Source organism: Engystomops pustulosus, chromosome 2 (genome assembly GCF_040894005.1).
Source record: "Engystomops pustulosus chromosome 2, aEngPut4.maternal, whole genome shotgun sequence".
Classification (NCBI taxonomy): domain Eukaryota; kingdom Metazoa; phylum Chordata; class Amphibia; order Anura; family Leptodactylidae; genus Engystomops; species Engystomops pustulosus.
In genome coordinates, this window is record NC_092412.1 from 210,756,417 (window position 1) to 210,773,789 (window position 17,373).

Genomic DNA, 17,373 nt, shown 5'->3' on the forward strand with positions numbered 1-17,373 from the left:
AATTACTATGCAAATTGTAGGTTCTGCAGATTAAGATACTGTACGTGGTCCTATAGGAGCACCACTGCTTTCCTTAGGGAATCTTTTAGATGGAAAATTAAAGGCAATCTATCCAGGTAAACAAGTTCTGTCCAAGTAGCAATTTTAATCAACTTCTAGTTGTTTTTGTTGTCCATCAGAAAATTCTAGAAGCTCATCTGGAATGCAATAGGGATATGTTTATGTACAGTAGATTGTGAAGTTAATGCGGCACACTCCCTACAATTAATACTAATCTTAGATAAATGGCTTCATATGGGACGGCACACAGGAAGGATCAGTGCACTTGTGGCTGCCATTCCATGCTCTCATCATCTGACCAGGAGGATTAAGTGAGATTAGGGCTGATTGTAGGAAATATGTGACCTTGAGATGTACAGGGACAGGACCATAAAATGTGGAAATTGAGTATTCTCATCACCATTCAACAGAAGAGAGAGATTTATGCCTGCAAACAGTGTACACCAGAGTAGAGCCAGTCTTAATGGGATCATAATTAACTGCCAAAAGAACTAAATATCCTTGTATGCACTATTAAGGATGTTAAGTAAGCAGATGGCAGGCTGGTAATTCATCCCACACTTAACGCCAAGGTGACACACAGTATACAATGCATCTACATAATTTAATATGGACGTAAGTGATTCCCTTAAGCCACACGCACTGTAGTCAATTAGTTAAGATGTTTTGCATTTTGAAATTTTTTTTTTACATAACTTACTAAAGTTTCCACATAACTTACTAAAGTGAACGCCACCACTGGCATCTACAAAATATGTCTTTACAGTGGTACACCGTATCCTCTAATGGAAGCCGCAACTGCATATGAATTAGGGTTGAATCTAAGGCGGAATGTGTGACTTTATTTTATTGTATGTAAGGATTGTCATCTTCATTGCCATAGGTGCCCACCTGATGAGGAGCCGGGGTTTTCCTTTCATATGACACTACCTGCAGAGTGTGGCAGATTATTGAAGACAAGGGCACGCACTTTTGTTGGAGGTTATGATTGTGAATGCAGGGGTGCTGGGAGTGGCACCAGGGTGTTTGGAGGTTTAGCTTATAATTGGTTGTTTTGTCTCAATAAGTGTTAAATTTTTGCTCTTGAAGATTCCCACAAAGAGACGAAAGTAAGTAACATTGCTTTCCTTGAGGCAAGGAGAACCTGTAAATATGATCTGCTGAGGAGTGTGTGGGAGGATTGTTGTAGATACTGAATGTCCTGTGAAAGTAGTAGGAGGCTTGTGTGGGTGGACATAAGATTTTTATAAAGCCTCATCTCTACTGTCAGCACATAAGTGGTGCAAACCCGCTGATGACACCATTGTTTGGGGCTTGTGAAAAGTGAATGTGCAGAAAGCCTTACAATTCAACCGATTTTAAGGGGAACCAGAGACCAATGACAGATTATAATATGTTCTTTTTAGGGGGCTGCCCATGGCCCCCCAAACAGTCATCACATAATCATCTATGCAATGGGCTCTGGGCTGTATGAGTATTATAGCCCCTGCAAGTCTAGAAATTAGTCCTACAAGCCTCTTGGAGAATGGAGGATGTGTCCCTTCTGCCTAATTTTAATCTGTGCTTTCAGGGCCTTTATAGAATCTTCAAGGGTCCTGAAATTGCTCTTGTGTACATGTATATTGAGAGCAGGAATGGAGGTATGAGGGTTTCATTGATTAGGGTCCTTCTAAAAGTTGGTAGGTGGTTTGGGAGACCATGGACAGCGGGTTATTGCCCAAACTGCCTAACGTATATTATAATCCACTACTGATCCATGCAGCAAAGCACACAATTTATAAAATAACTTTTTAAAGAGCAAACATGTATATTCAATTATAGCGTATACTGTATATGCATACAGGGGAGTTCATCATGGAAGCCCCATATTATCTATGGCGTATGGCTGCAAATGATTGTGTAATATAATACTATGATTTGGCCAAGGTATGGAGATAGCAATTGTACATCATTATTTACATCTATTAACTGTAATGATATATTAGTATAATGTACATATTTTTGGTAAAGTTTGGATGATGGAATTGACAGCATAACTCCCCATTGCACATTATGCCTTGACCAGATGTACACTAGGCCAGAACATGTACAGACTTTGATATCAGTTTGTGTCCATTTTATAGGGTGGGCCAAGCTCTTTGAACAGCCCTGTGTCGATGACGCACGATTGTTCATATGACATACCACCAAACTTTTGTGTTGGAGAAAGAAAGATAAAAAGTGAAATGCATATGGTGAAACACAATTATTTTTAACCATAAGCCACGCCCAATGTAATGCCCCTTATCACACCCCCGAGTGTTCACACACAATTTAAAACCAAGCTGAATGACCCCTACACTGCTCCACCTCCTCCCTCTCATTGTGGCCCTCCTCTCATTGCTGCTACCCCCATCGCTGCTACCCCTCTCATTGTGCCCATCCTATTGTGGCTCTCCTCTCTCACCCCCTCTCATGTCCTCCCATTGTGCCCCCTTTTGATTGTGCTCTCCTCTCTGCACCCCCTCTTATTGACTGTGCCCCCCTCTCCGCTTGTTTCCTCCTCTATTGCTACAATGTTGGCTCTGCATCATCACTACATCCAACTCACTTTCCTAAGCAATGAGAATCTGTTAATATAATCTGCTGAGGAGTGTGTGGGAGTAGTTGTTGTAGATACAGAAAGTCATGTGATAGGAGTATGAGGCCCATGTGTGGGTGGACATAACATTCTCCCTATGTCAGAGAGCCATTTGGAGCAATATGCCTTCAGTGAAGGGCACTTGATGGCTGACATTGAGCTGAAATGCAGGACATCTTCAGTATTATGGTCACAAAAGTGTATTTTTATATCTTTCTGAGTGTCTGAGTCGTGTCTGAGTGAGCCATATCCAGAAGACACAGATGAGTGGCATTCTGGGACATACCTCCCACCACCAGGGACAATGGACAGAGCCTGAAGTCCAGGACTGTCCTTCCGGATCTGAGATGGTTGGTTGGAAGGTATGCAGTAGTATGTTTGCCGAATGAATGAACTGTAGGGCTAAAGAGAAAGTCATAACAGTAAGACCAACTACTGTATGTTAATTAATTATGAGAGAGCATGTGCCCCATGTCTTCCACCACACTGAAGAGATTGTAGGGAGCAGGAATGGACCTACCAGCCTATGGTAGCTCCAAAGGAAGACACTGGCCCTAATACAGTACAGCAGGTGGCTGCAATCCTCTATGTTTACTGCAGGCTGTTGGCAAGATACAACAATAAATCTTGGTTTTGGTTCTGTATCTGATCATCTGTATTCTGATCATCCACACATAAGTTGCACTGTGTAAGGTCAGAATATTTTAGAGCAAGAACAGTTTATATTTGTTTTATAAGATTTTTTCCTTTATACTCAGCCTATATTCCAGGAAAGCTCCTGACTCAGGAATCCTTATTTCCTTCATCTGTACAGTATATGTGCTCCATCTTTCCATCCTGTCTCATCCTGCTGAGCAATATATACCCTCAGTGGAGGCCATTGCATTCTTCTCCAGCCTTCCGCTGAGCGTATGCTCAGTGAGGACCCCAACAATGTCACTGTCGATGTAAGGACAGTAACATAACTGGATTGAAAACACCCTCAACATCAGGAATAGCCAATCAGTAGCTGCTGCCAATATTCTCTCTTTCTCCCACTCTCGGATGAATTGGGGAGGACATGAACAACACATCAAACTTTATGTGCATATGGTGTGATTCGTCTTAGCCCTCCTTTGCAAGGACACGTCCGGAAACCAGCCATATGCCCAACGCATATTTACAGCAGAGGGCAAAAATATGGTATGAACTCTTCGCCTTTGTACGATTTGCCTAATAGAAGCAAAGTAAGAATGTAGCCGCATAATTCATATTTGGAGTGTTCCTCTGACCTTTATGACTCACTCGAGAGTCGTTCTACATACATTTACCACAAGTCTTACTTTGTAGTTGGAGAGACTCTCTACTTAACTTATTGAAACTTTACTGTATATGTATAATGTAGCATATTGTATGTGTATTTAACCTACTAGAAAATCTTACTGCACAAGTAATTTACTCAAGTCCCAATCAATATTTCCCATATGTCTTCCTGTTCTTCTTACTGCTGCTTCTAGCATTTCTAAAGTTAGAAATTATGTTTATTTTTGCTCTGTCTGTAATATTCCCTGTTGTGCTTTTTCCCTAATTTAATTATCATGAATATGTGAGGTTGCAGCAGAAATTCAGAGAATTGAAGCATGCCTCCTGCAGCTGTGAAGTTTAGAAGACAAATATACAAGATAACTATCCAGGGAGTGTATGTGGCATGGGCTTGGAAAACTTACTGAACTTATCTGCGTGTACATCTGCAGGATTAGAGGTACAGGGTCTCGCACTGAATGCAGGCCAAGGAAAATGGCTATAAATCCAGCTGGAATAAACCACAAACTATTAAGGAGAACACATCCAGCACTTGTTATGATGGATACCTAATTCTTACTATGTTAGCTATGGCTGACCAAGTTTCATCAAAATGTGTTCATTAGGCTTGAAGTTATAGTTGAGTGTTCCAGGGATGGGCCACCTTATATAACCTAAAACATCTGGGCTCAAAACAAAATTAAAAATTATATAACATGATTGTCAGTTTCCTTCTTACACTTCAGGGAATAGGTCACCAAGTTTTGCTCAGTTTGGACTATTTCTTTTTGTGCAGTGACCCACGGTACCCTACTGATCACTTATCACACCCAATAATTAAATGGAATAACCAAAAAGCAAATGTTCAATTCCCATGAACATTGGGTAGCACACAGAGATATTAAAATGTCCAGGGGCAAAGGGCACATGTATTTATAAAGTCTCTGCACCAGTTTTGTGTCTCGGCTGCTCTGTGTCCAGCGAGACAGGAAAAATGTGCACCTAAAGGGGCTGTTACAGTCAGACTTTGCGCCGAATTTACTGATGTGCACCAGAATTCTCTAACAAAGTGCACCAAAAAAAAAAAAAATTAGTGCACACTTCTGAGCAGTGCAGAGGGCACCAGATGAATACCATGTGCCAGTTTTTATAAATCTGCCGCACTCTGCACACTCCACAGGCAAACTGCTCATAGTACAGACTGCACGAGTTTTGATAATTGTGGGACAAAGTGTTTCAATGCACAGTGACTGAGCCAGGTGGCTGTTCTGAAAATGATAGAGCAGGTCCTATTCATACCTGTCTTGCAGTGCAGCCTCCCAGATTTCTATGGAGAGGAGAGGAGGGCTCACCCTTCCCATCTTCACCAGGCCTGTGTGCTTTGGCCTGGGTTATGGCTAAGTGAAGCACATGGTCGTGTGCATAGAGCCTAAATAAAGCTCTCAAAGTCAGATGGCTTATAACTAAAATGTGATAGAATCCTCATTTGCTCATTTTGCCCATAGAGGTGCTGGAGCCCAAAAACCAGCCATGAATCAACCTTTATGTGGAATATATTTACACTTGAATACAAAAAGAGTAAACCTAAAACTTTTAGAAAAGTTACTTCTCAAGCCACATTCTTATTAAAATCTTGATCTGGTTTGTCCTTCAAATAATAGACAAGAGTTGACCTGACCTGTCAGATTGTTTTATGTCAGTCCAAATGCCGCATGTATTTCAGTATTCATCTGACCTGGAGGTACATCAGACAGCAAGAGTTCCAAAATTATACAGCAATGAGTCACTGTCTAAAAGTCTGTGTTGGTGGAACATCCTACTTGGCTACCAACTTGTTTTTCAACAAGCATCAGGGATGTAAATGAACTAACTTACTAATATATCTCATGCTAATAAGAAAACAGTACAAGAACTATGCAAAAGTAAAAGAATACGATGTTCTTATATACATGTACAGATGGAGCAGACATAAGGATATAAAACATATTAAAAGTATTATAAATATGTTGGTCTGTATGTCAAGTTAACTATAGAATATTTGCCTTAATTGCCAACTATTTGTGGGAACATTTTACATAATCGGCAAAAAGGTGAAATATACCTATAGAGTGACAATGGGGGAAGATGTACAATCTACTTAATAACTTCCGAATTACTGATTGGTTCTTATAGTTAGTAACTCTGGTACAGCGCTGGTAACCAAGCCCGTTCAGCTATAACCTGCGCCACTGTGATATATCATGCACATCTTCAAACTATTACTAAACTATTACTAAAAGTGGGCCGAGGACAAGACGCTACATATTCAGACAAGTTCAAGTGCCCTTGTGCAGTCACCTTATACAGTACAGAACCCAAAGGTAATGTGAACACTGAGACCTCATTCAAAGTAAAGTCATCTGCCTTCAGAATATAAATTCACTGCTTCAAATGATGAACACATCAAACATGCACAGTCCTCATAGGAATAAATATCGGAAGATCACTTGATGAATCTGTATCAGATAAGTCCCCTGGTAAGATGATCATCACTATGAGTGATAAAGATGTAGATGCACCTTGAAGGCTATGGCTTCATTATACAATGGACATCTTATCTACCCAAGATTAGAAGCCAGAAGAGAATGTCAATAGTCCTGTCACTTTTTTAAGCAAATCCAACATACAACATGTGGAGAAAAGTATTGGTCCCTTGGCTTTTGTGTTGTAATTCAGGTGTTTTATTCGGTCTCATTGATACAGGTGTCCCTGTCCCCTAGTCATATATTCTGGCTTTACAAACAGTTGTGAAAGCCTTGGTAATTCTAACCAAGCTCGATGAATTAGCACATGTCGCTGTAATGGGCAGGTAAAAGACTTCCTTCCAAGTTATTCCTCAATCAGGGTGGATGTACCGATAATCAGTGTCCCTATACCCCATCCCAGCTGCTGTACTGTATGTCATGTCTGGCGGCTGGGGTTAGTAAGGTAACACGGTGCAGGACATTCATTCTCTGATTATGTAGGTCTTCCTGGGAAGGACAAACTCCTCTGATGACTCTTGAGGGAACCATAATCTGTCTAGTGTGTGCCAAATCTGCTATCTGGGGAAACTCCAAGCCAGCTGTGCTCCGCCATCTACTGCTTGTGTGATGGGCCTCCACCAGCGCAATAAACCGTACGTTTTGGTTTTCAACCTGTATTCCCCTCCTTCCAGTGCTTAATCCGCACCTGCTCCATACATTATGGATCCACACAACACCATAAAAATGTTAAGAGTTACCGTGTCCCAAAAAGCCCAATCTACAAAAATATAAAAATAATTATCCTATTTGGTAAACGCCATAACGTAAAAAAACCCCTAATGTCCAAATTTAATAAATATTTTCAATAAAAAGCAGCGCTGGGGTCATGGGGTCAATTCCCATCCAGGTCAACAACTGCAAAGAGTTTGTATATTCTCTCCGTGTTTGTGTGGGTTTCCTCCAGGTCCTCTGGTTTGCTCCCACACTCCAAAACATAATGGTAGGTTGATTAGATTGTGAGCCCCATGGGGACAGGGACTGATTTGGCAGTGCTGCGTAATCTGTGTGCGCTATTTAAATAAAGGAATTATTATTATTATTGATAAAAAATTTGGTAGTATGAAGCAATTAATTTATGCAAAGTTATTTTGTTTCAGTATTTTGATCCCCAACTTTACAAATTCCATAACATTTTTTATTTTTCCATGTGCAGAGCTGTATGAGGACTTGTGGCGATTCTGACATGTGGACAAGATTTTTCGTTTCAGCACTTGAAATAATTGTTTTTATATTATGATACATCTGGCATTTTGGGACACAGAGATACCTACAATTTTTAATACTTTAGTTACTTTTATATCCGTTCTAGGAAAAGGGAGGAGGTGATTTAAACTTTTAGATTTTTATTTAAAAAATGTATTTTTTGCTTACATACATTTAAGACTATGATGGGCCCTGGGCTATAAAGAGATTAAGGTCTCCCCAATGGTATAAAGTTTTTAGATGATCTATTGTTTACTGCAGATAAAACCATAACTAAATGTATTACATGGAGAAAGTACTAAAACCTACATAGATACAACATCAAACCCATGCTTACCACAACGTTGCCAAAACAAGCTTTCTACAAAGCTACCTTACAAGAACCAAACCTACACCATATAAACAGCAACAAGATTACTATATATATAGAAGACCAGAACAAAGATTATAACATAGAAACCACATCAGAACCAAGCTCACTAGATAGAAATGGTACCAGATTTCTACATAGATACAGGACTAGAACCATGTCTATTACATAGAAAAAGCACCAGAACTAAGATAGCAACCTAGGTACAGGAACAGAACCCAATTACTACATGATACAGGACCAGAACCAAGGACCATTACATGTATACAGGACAAAAACAGAAGAAGAGTGGGGCAGATTCCTGCTGTCTTGTTACAATAGAGGGCTGTAGCATATCCCGTTATGTCCTTACGTGGGATATACTGTCCAGTGATTTGCTGTTGTCAATAATCAGGGCGTCTTCTGAGTGATATAGCTGTCTATCTATGGACAGTTATATCACTGTGGAAACACCCACAGCGTACGCCCAGTGGATGCAACTGTATTGTGTCTGACCCTATAGCCTGTAATGGCAGGACGCAGAATGATGTAGTGCAGCTTGCAGAGCTTTTTCATCCAATGTTTCCTGTTGAATGCGACATATACTGAGTAGATGGAGACAAAAAGGATCCCCACACCTGGCAGACTGCAAAATGCATATGTTTGTATGCATGAGGCCTAGCATAGAGGAAAACCACAGAACAGCACAGGTTGAAGTGTGAATAATCTGTTGTCTTTATTCACCCAAGGGCAATGTTTGAACCGCTGAGTATTCTCTGCCAAACATCACAAAGACTCTTGAAAAGGACTGCACATTGTCGAAATGTGGCTTCTGGGTGAAAACAGATACCAGATTCATCACATTTAAACCGGTGCTCTGATTTTCTTCAGTTATTGTATAAGCTGGATCCCTAACAAGGATTTACAAACCTTGGACACCCTCTACATTTCACCCCTTTTTGAAGATGGATTTGCTATTGGATTATTCTTTTTAAGTGTTTCTTAATTTGTGTAGGCCTTTGCCCTTATTTGCAACAAAGAATACTTGGACATTTTGAGGGAGATTTATCATCAAGTTTCTGAGGTAAAACTGTTCAAGTTGCCCATGGAAACCAATTATAGCTCAGCTTTAATTTTAAAAACAGCTGTGGGAAAATGAAAGCTGTGCTCTTATTGGTTGCCGTGGACAACCAGAACAGTTCTGCTCTAAGAGACTTATGATAAATCTACCACTTTTTTGTCTGTGATGCTTTCATGAAGACATAGGGGCAGATTTATTAAGCTGTCTGAAAGTCAGAATATTTTAGTTGCCCGTGGCAACCAATCACAACTCCCCTTGTTCATGAGCACTGGTAAAATGAAAGCTCAGCTGTGATTGGTTGCCATGGGCAACTAGAAATATTCTGACTTTCAGACAGCTTGATAAATCTGCCCCATAATCTCTGGCCATTTTTGTAGACATATGAATAGGCAATGGATTACACGCTGACAACACATGAATCACAAATATAACCCAAGACCATTTTATGTGTAGCCTATATGCTAAGCTACATGTCCATGGTACTGTTTCATGTACTGACCACACCGCCATGACGGGACTCCATTCATCATATTGATATGATGAGTCCTTTCTTCCCCACAGAACAGTGTGATCGGTCTGTGAAAGAGGACAGATTCACTTTAAATGAAAGAACAATTAATGTAGTTAGAGACTAGTATTGTCAAACTGCCCCCAGTAATGGTAGTACTTAAGGCTTCAAATAGAATGATCCCCAACCACTTCATGTGTTCTTACCCTAATGACACCTGAGGTTGTTACATAGACACTGGAATACAATCATGTTCACAACATGGATACAATACCAGAACTAAGATAACTACAAAGATACAGGAACAGAACCCAATTACTACAATGGCAAATTAAATGTGGCTTTACAGTAATTTGTGAATAATAAACAGCAAATCTATAATTTCAAGCATTTGTAGTAATGTGAGAGATCACATTATCTCATAATAACAATCTTTCTTTGCAAAAATGTAATTCTGAGCTGAACACAGCGATTTGTTCTCTTTATAACACTGTATGAGAATAATGGACGTGTTTACATTTGAGAAAATATATCACTATTCAGTAATTGCAATTATTTTCTCCCAGTTTGCTTTCTCTAAGTTTGATCTGGAAATGTTTGCTTTTTGTGGTCACAGGTCATTCTACATATACAATCCGAAAGTGGTTGAGATGCCCCCTTGTGTATTCTGTGCCAACCAGCAGCAATTAAGGAGACTTTTATGGAATTTAATTGCATATTTTAAAGAGTAATAATGAATGGAACTGTCTTAGAGTTGTATGATGTTGGTGCTCACACAGTTATATAGTATCATTGAGCTGACCACAGGGAGAAGGTGTTGAAGCCTTCTGAATACATCACAAGAACATAAAATACATAGTCACACAACATTAGTACAGAGCATAACTGTACTAAAAGCCTATAAGGCTCCATTCAAGCAGGGGGGGCAACCATTTTTAGTGAATGGAATGGAGCAGCCTCCCTAACTATACTTAAAATATGAAATACTATAGATTGAATAATGCTGCGCCGTGGCATCATGGGATTAATAGCAAAGAAAGACAAAACAGGGAAAATCTGAAAGAGAATCAGTCACCACGATTTACCTGACCAAACTAACTGCAATGTTTTTTAAGGCTGTGACAGCCTTCCCTAATTCTAACCTATGTCTCTGCTTTTACTTTTGCAGCTGCTTCTTTGTGGAGGCATTAGCAGAACACCACAGGGCTGCGGCTCCACTGCAATAACAATGACTTCTTCTACACTGTCTCTGCTCAACACCTTCCCTTTTCCTTTCCCTTCAGCTACATCAATCCTGGGTCCAGTAAGATGTGGTGCCCAAGCTGTGAGGTGCTTCAACAAAGAACTTCAGCATAATTTGCATATTTTTAAATTGACATTCCATTGGCATAGAAGGAGCGGCTGGACAATAAAAACACAGGTATGGGTAGCATGTATGGACATAGCTCTTTATAACATAGTAGTTATTTAGGGTAGGAAATTGTGGTGAAAGATTCCTTGTTTTGTCTTTCTGTGCTATCAATCCCAAGAAGCCACAGTGCACCATCACCTGATCTACACTTACCGGCCACTTTATTAGGTACACCATGCTAGTAACAGGTTGGACCCCCTTTTGCCTTCAGAACTGCCTCAATTCTTTGTGGCATAGATTCAACAAGGTGCTGGAAGCATTCCTCAGAGATTTTGGTCCATATTGACATGATGGCATCACACAGTTGCCGCAGATTTGTCGGCTGCACATCCATGATGCGAATCTCCCGTTCCACCACATCACAAAGATGCTCTATTGGATTGAGATCTGGTGATTGTGGAGGCCATTTGAGTACAGTGAACTCATTGTCATGTTCAAGAAACCAGTCTGAGATGATTCCAGCTTTATGACATGGCGCATTATCCTGCTGAAAGTAGCCAACAGATGTTGGGTACATTGTGGTCATAAAGGGATGGACATGGTCAGCAACAATACTCAGGTAGGCTGTGGCATTGCAACGATGCTCAATTGGTACCAAAGAGTGCCAAGAAAATATTCCCCACACCATGACACCACCACCACCAGCCTGAACCGTTGATACAAGGAAGGATGGATCCATGCTTTCATGTTGTTGACGCCAAATTCTGACCCTACCATCCAAATGTTGCAGCAGAAATCGAGACTCATCAGACCAGGCAACGTTTTTCCAATCTTCTACTGTCCAATTTCGATGAGCTTGTGCAAATTGTAGCCTCAATTTCCTGTTCTTAGCTGAAAGGAGTGGCACCCGGTGTGGTCTTCTGCTGCTGTAGTCCATCTGCCTCAAAGTTCGACGTACTGTGCGTTCAGAGATGCTCTTCTGCCTACCTTGGTTGTAACGGGTGGCGATTTGAGTCACTGTTTCCTTTCTATCAGCTTGAACCAGTCTGCCCATTCTCCTCTGACCTCTGGCATCAACAAGGCATTTCCGCCCACAGAACTGCCGCTCACTGGATGTTTTTTCTTTTTCGGACCATTCTCTGTAAACCCTAGAGATGGTTGTGCGTGAAAATCCCAGTAGATCAGCAGTTTCTGAAATACTCAGACCAGCCCTTCTGGCACCAACAACCATGCCACGTTCAAAGGCACTCAAATCACCTTTCTTCCCCATACTGATGCCCGGTTTGAACTGCAGGAGATTGTCTTTACCATGTCTACATGCCTAAATGCACTGAGTTGCCGCCATGTGATTGGCTGATTAGAAATTAAGTGTTAACGAGCAGTTGGACAGGTGTACCTAATAAAGTGGCTGGTGAGTGTATATTTTTCCTATATTTTTTCACATTTTTCAACATTGAGCAACACATAGGCTCAAAAAGGTGTGTTAGTCTGGGTAGGTTAATTGTGGTGATGACTAGCCTTTAAAATCGTTGACAGCTGCGGAGAGGCTGTACTTCAAAAAAACATTTCAGTATACAAACGCATTACCTTTTAGATGTCTTTATATGTTTCACAGTATCCATGGGATTAGAGCTACCATTCTTCTAAAAAAATGTTTTTTATTGTTGATCTCTGTTACTAAAGATCCAGTCATGGAGGTGGGGGAGCTCCAGCGTGCAGTCAAGCTACCTCGCCTCCTAACTGCCAATATACCTGGCCCATCTCAGGAATGAGGGAGTGTGGAATGAGGGAATTGAGAGAACCTTTTGGCTGTGTGGGACTTGCTGAAGAGAACTTATGGGGGAAGAGGGAATGAGGGAACTGATTTCTCTTCAGCGGGTCACAGACAGCCAATGCTTTCCTCAACTTCTTCATTCCCCCTCCCTCAGTAATTCTTATTAGTGAGTCGCACACACCCAATGTCTTTGTCAATTCCCTCATTTTCCCCTCTGGGTTAGCAGTTTCAGCGGTAGTTAGGAGGCAGGGTAGCTTGACTGTATGCTGGAGCTCCCCCCACCTCCATGACAGGATCTTTAGTAACAGAGGGCATCAAAAAGTATTTTTGTGTGTGGTTTGTAGGGGTTGCTGGTGACAGGTTCCCTTTAAAAATGTGCAGACTATAATATAATACAATACGACGAGGGCGCAGGGATAGAAAGTTGTGCTTCTGATGAAGATCTTAAATCCAGAAGAAAAAAATCAAAAATTTTAAAATGATTTATAAATGTTATATACATTCTTATTATTTTTGGTTACTTTAATGGAAAATACCATGAAAAAAATAAAATAAAAATAACACGTGCAATAATTGTTTTATTGTTCAAGTGAATTTGAATTAACATTTGGTTATTTCATAAAATAGGACATGATCCAGATTTTGGGGCAATCCATGGATACGTTATAGGAAATCTGGCTATGCAGAAACCATATAAATGTAAAAATAAGTTATTTGCTGCAGCATGGAGATACACAGCATATAGGTAGTATACAGTCTTTATACAAATATAAAAAACAGTCTTCGGTCTTCCGCATCTGTGCTCTGTCACTGCAGAGCTCTGCCTTACCTAGGTATAAAAGGAGAACATGTTAGATGAATTGTACATGTTGCTTCTATTATTGAAGCATTTCTTATATTAAACTGAAAGCAATACATTCCTCATGAGTTTTCAAATATATCATTACTCTCATTTCATGATGATTTTTTACCAAATTGTCATATGTGATTCCCACTTTCAAAACAAACAGGACAATGTCAATGTTGTGTTCCTTGCCTTCTTCCTTCTAGAGTTATGACATGTTCTACTTGGCAAAAATCTTCCTCAGCAACACTAAAGTGGACAGAGACTAAGCACTTTCTGTCTTTGTCCTAAAGTTGAGTCAGTTATAAGATGCACTCACTTTCCATGATGCTTTGTGTTCTCTCATGCAGTGTTTTCAGTGAGGGTAGTACTGAGGACTGAGAAGTAATGGAAGTAATTCCAGTGCAATCCCTACAAGTAAATCCACTGAGCACTGCATAGTGGACATTTAGGACTAAGGGCTAACAGCTCATGAGAACAGTGTCCTCAGATTCGAGTCTTTGGGAATGGTTGCGGCAAGGGTTTGTATAACATAACTTGAGGGGCAGAGAGAGACAGAGAAAGTAGTATGTAGAATCATAAACTGGGATGGAGAGACTGATAGGGAACTGGGGAGATCTTCTACCTCACTATTTCACTTTGCAGTAAACTTCTGCAACCAAACATCTGTACAGAGAAGACACTCCTGCTAACTAAACACAGATAGCCTCACATGACCTCACCCTTTCTCCGGAATAAGAGGGGAGCAGCAGTCCTTTCTCTCCAGTGGTTAGTGTGTGGAATTTATTTTGTAAACAAAGGAGAGTTTTGCAGAGATAAGCAGCACATCCAGGGGTCCAGGGGAGACATCTACTGCAGGTACAGGTTAAACTGAGGAGGATAGTAAAGAAACTACTGGACGGGTAATGAAAGTCATGGACAAAGTTGTCCTACTTAACAAGAGCCGATAGTTAAAATTATTGAAGTTAGGCTTTAATTTACTACAATGTTTTATTACATTTTATTCATACAAGGCAGATTTCCTGTAACATACAATGGAGGATATTTATCAGAATTTTTTTAGAGCAAACAGCTGTTTTTAAAACAAAAACTAAACTTTATTCAGGCCATGTATAAAGATTTGTTTTTATGGTGAGTATGCTGGATTTATCTCTTCTTTTTTAGCATGTAGCAAATTGTGAATTTGCTACCTGTTGCTCCGCTGTATGAAGACCTTCTGTCCTGCGACCTGTGGTGCTCGACGTGGAGGAATGCCATGTTACTCCAAAATAGATTGACAGTGCCAGTCCTGCTTTTGTCCTTTCTATGGATTACTTTTCAAATAAAACCTGAACTACGATTGGTAGCCATGATCAACTAGAACAGTTTTGCTCTCAGAAACTTATGATAAATAGCCATACTTAGATTTTAAAGGAAATCTAAAAGAAATGTGTTTTTATGCTTGGTTGAACCAAAACATACCTTGAGAATGCTGTAGCTACACTGATGCAGAAACATATCTTGTTTAATCCCCAACCGGAGTGGTTTTGCTCAAAAGACAATTATAAAACTATAAGAACCTTGGGAAAGCTGGGTTGCATGCAGCCTGCCATACATAAACACATTACAAGGAGCTTCCTGAACTGTCCAGACAGTACTAATCAACCTGAGCTGGATGACTCATACAAAGCAGCTGGGCAAAGGTGCAGTGATTGATTAATTCTGCCTGGCAGTGACAACACAGTGGATATAGCCTAATCTGAAGCAGGGCATAATTAGAGTAAGAGGAGAAGCGCCAGAGCACCCACAGGAGGGACAGAACCTTATTATCATAATTTTATACTAGTTTTTTCAGCAAAACCATTCAACTCAGGGATTAAACAAGATATGTTTCTGCATCAGTGTCATTACAGCATTCTCAAGGTATGTTTGGTTCATAATGGTAGATTTTCTTTAATTCTTCTTTCTGTGACTTACTGTCACACTGTGTACTGTGACTGTGTTCTTATCTGCACTCCTTATTTTGTTTAATTACAATATCAGAAAAAGAAAAATAATTGGATTTAAATGGAAAGATCTCACTGACTACAATGGGGTTGGCTGTACTACAAATTACAGCCACCTATCCCAAGGTTTTATTTTAATTTTAATTTTTTCATGGTGGCTGAGGGTGCTATAGGTCCTCAATATTAGATTTGGAGGGGTTCCAAAACCTTGCACCCCAAGGCTCATTTATTCTCCAATGTAGAATGCAAAAGGAAGCAAACAACTCCAGGCAGAACAGTGAGTCAGTGGTTAGCATTACAGCCTTGCAGCGCTGGGGACTTGGGTTCTAATCTCAGGGTCAACATCTGTAAAGAGTTTGTATGTTCTCTCCGTGTTTGCGTGGGTTTCCTCTGTGTCCTCCGGTTTCTTCCAACACTCCAAAACATACTGGTAGGTTGATTAGAGTGTGAGCCCCATAGGGACAGGGACTGATTTGGCAAGCTCTGCGGCGCTGTGTAATCTGTGTGCGCTATATAAATAAAGAATTATTATTATTCTCTGTTTAGTGGGTGAACAGTGTCAATGCAACTTAGCTCCCATTTAAATGTAGAAGGGGAGCTGTCTGCTTTTTGTTCCATTCTCTGTGTATCAGTCGCTGTGTGGCGGCTTTCTAGTCTGAGTATTGAGGTATATTAAAGGCATACATACCAGCAGTACATACAGTCTTGGTATGGTGGTATAATGGTGGTACATACCGTTCTTGTGTTAGCTACTGCTTCATATCAAAATGCATCCAACAATGGTATGATGTTCATGGAAGTTATGTCCTAATGCCCATGTGAGTACATAGAGTCCAGAAATAAAATGCACCATGTAACTGATGAAGCACTGTGTCTAATACTTGCATACCAAACTGCTTATAATAATGAAAGCAAATGGTCTATAGTAACAATCACCAAAACAAAGTAACACTTGACTAAGACAATACTAGTTATGTTGATGTAACATTCTTCTTGTATGAGTTATCTGCAGTTTTTACCCTCAAGGTCACACAGTCTGAGGGCAACATTCAACCTTTCCTATTTCATAGAGCAGTGATGGAGAACCTTTTAGAGATCAAGTGCCAAAAATGAGACCCAAAACACACCAACTTTTCCCAAAATGCCAACATGACAATTTAGGCAGTAAAAAACTTATTGCTACCAGAATCTTTAAGCCCCGATCCAACTCTGTCTACACCTTCTCACTCTTCGACAGGACCAGGCAGCACAGGATGGGTCACTTTAAAATAGCAGGACATTACTTGGACTGCCGGTGACTGCAGGAAGATGCCATGTGTGGCCAACTCTGTGTCTGGGAGACAGCCCGCATGCCCACAGAGAGGTCTTCCTGCCCAAGACTGCATAAAGGTGCCATGTGTGGCCAACTCTGTGCCTGGGAGACAGCCCGCGTGCCCATAGAGAGGTCTTCCTGCCCGAGACTGCAGGAAGATGACATGTGTGGCCAACTGTGTGCATGGAAGATAGCCCGCGGAGAGAGGTCTCCGAGTGTCATAGAGCCTTTCCCAAGGGTTGTTTTTCAGGGTTGTTCCAGCTGACCAGTGCAGGTGGTTGTTCTCGTGACCCCCACGGTAAGATACAGATAACCTATCATTTCAATGGCTAAGATGGATCAGCAATTGAGATGGAAATTAGACCCCATAGATGTGATGATCCATCCTTATGTTTCTACTGCAAATTAAAAAGGGAATCTGTCAGCAGAAATTGACTTTAT

At 40.6% G+C, this 17,373-nt stretch overlaps 1 protein-coding gene across 1 annotated transcript in view; it reads right to left on the bottom strand.

Annotated features, from left to right (window-relative positions):
- Nucleotides 1-13,349: 13,349 nt before the first annotated feature.
- SMPX (small muscle protein X-linked) overlaps nucleotides 13,350-17,373 on the bottom strand; it is a 63,494-nt gene continuing 59,470 nt past the window's right edge. Inside the window, exon 6 of the mRNA XM_072137984.1 lies at nucleotides 13,350-13,620. The gene's annotated coding sequence lies outside the window, so the exon portion shown is untranslated. The remainder of the gene's footprint in view (nucleotides 13,621-17,373) is intronic.